At 36.9% G+C, this 1,778-nt stretch overlaps 1 non-coding gene across 1 annotated transcript; it reads left to right on the top strand.

Moving 5' to 3' along the window:
- Positions 1–853: 853 nt before the first annotated feature.
- LOC132504615 (small nucleolar RNA SNORA32) lies at positions 854–974 on the top strand. Its single transcript, XR_009534997.1, has one exon. It is a non-coding gene; the product is annotated as a small nucleolar RNA SNORA32 (small nucleolar RNA).
- The last annotated feature ends 804 nt before the right edge of the window (positions 975–1,778 follow it).

Raw genomic sequence — 1,778 nt, 5'->3', positions numbered from 1 at the left:
TTAAAATGCGGATCCAGTTTTGAAATATTCATTGAAAAAAACCTTTTTTCTAGACACAAGTAACAGTGTCTAAAAAATCCATTGAACTTATGCCAACTATAGGAGGTTAACCATTGTGTTCTTAGCACATCTTTACCACTCATGCACTGAGAATGTATGTGTATACTTATAGATTTAATTATATAAACATATTAATAATTGTTAGATAATATATTACACATTATGTGTAATTTACTTTTCTAATATATATGTTTGTATATGTTTAAAATCCCATAAAACAAATTCAACCCACAGCCACCAGGGGCCCAGTTTGCTCCTTACCTGGGAGCAAACTTCATGAACTACAAACCCTCTTGCCAGCCTCTGAGTTCTCTACCTTTTGGTCCTTCCTCTGAGTCTGTACTTCCTGATTCCAGCTCTAGATCATTCCAACCCACTTCCTTCCACGCTCCTATTTGTCTCCACTTTAGAAAATCACAAATTTGTGGCCTCCAATCACCAACGGGGTGTCACGTTTCTAGCCCATCCTTCAGTGTTTCTCTAAGACAGCTGCTTTTCTTATTTATGTAACTACCATTTCAAGACTGCATCATCCTCTCAGGCTGCTACTTCCCCCTGAAACACCACATTCCCAGAAAATACTGCCATTCATACTCTTCCTCTTTCTAATAAGAAACAAATCATACCAATAGCAACAATAATAATAATAATGAGAATCACCAACATCTGTGAGATTACTTAGTATGTGCTAAAGTACAATTTTACTGAATTACATGTATTCTTTAGTTTAATTTTCACCATCAACCTATGAGGTAGGTACTATTATTATTTCTTTTTACAAAAAAGGAAGTTGTGGTCATTACCAAGGCTTTTAGAATGCAGTTTCTCATTTGCTGTGGACATGACCATAAAAAAAGTTTCCCACTAGGTTTTATTTCTGCTACTTTGTAGCATTCAGCCTGTTGGGAACATTTAAAAAAAATAAAATAAAATAAAATAAAATAAAAATTAAAAAAAAAAAAAAGGAAGTTGAAGAACAGAAAGGGCTTCTTCCTAATGGAGCCTATTACTACTATCACTGTAAATATACCATCATCTCCGGCCACTGTTGCCTTAGTTTTTTCCCTTGGTTGTGGCAGTGGTTACATGGGTATATGCATATGTCCAAACTCATCACCTTGTATACATTAACTATGTGCAGTTTTTCGTATACCAACTATACCTCCATAAAGGACTTCTGTTTTATTGCCTGATGCCCTCCCCTGTTTATAGCTAATTCCTCCCTGTGTTCTGTATCCCAGCTCCTCTGTCATTTTCGAAGGCATGGTCCCTCTCTTATTTTCTCCTTCCCATCTCTAGACACCCCATTTCTATGTATATTTATTTATTTATTTTTCTCTCTCTCTCTTTTTTTTTGGCCACCCTGTGGGATCTTAGCCACCAACCAGGGATTGAACCTGTGCTCCCTGCATTGGAAGCGTGGAGTCTTAACCACTGGACTGCCAGGGAAATCCCTGTATATTTATTTTTAGAACCAAGCTTTTGCCAATTGTGTTTCCTGGGTTCAATTTCTAACTAAATCACTTTGTCATCTGGATTTTTTTTTTTCTTTCACGTTTCCATTGGACTACTCATCCCAAGTTTGCCTGTCATCTTCCAATGGCTATATCTAATGGATGCCTTTTGTTATCTTTCAGAGCATTTGATGCTGCTGGAATCTCTTTTTTGAATCACTTCCTCCAGTGGCTCATAGGTCAACACCGTTTCCAGCTGCATTT

Source organism: Lagenorhynchus albirostris, chromosome 14 (assembly GCF_949774975.1).
Source record: "Lagenorhynchus albirostris chromosome 14, mLagAlb1.1, whole genome shotgun sequence".
NCBI lineage: Eukaryota > Metazoa > Chordata > Mammalia > Artiodactyla > Delphinidae > Lagenorhynchus > Lagenorhynchus albirostris.
Note: the sequence above shows the minus strand (reverse complement) of the source record. Positions and strands in the feature narration are given on the sequence as shown.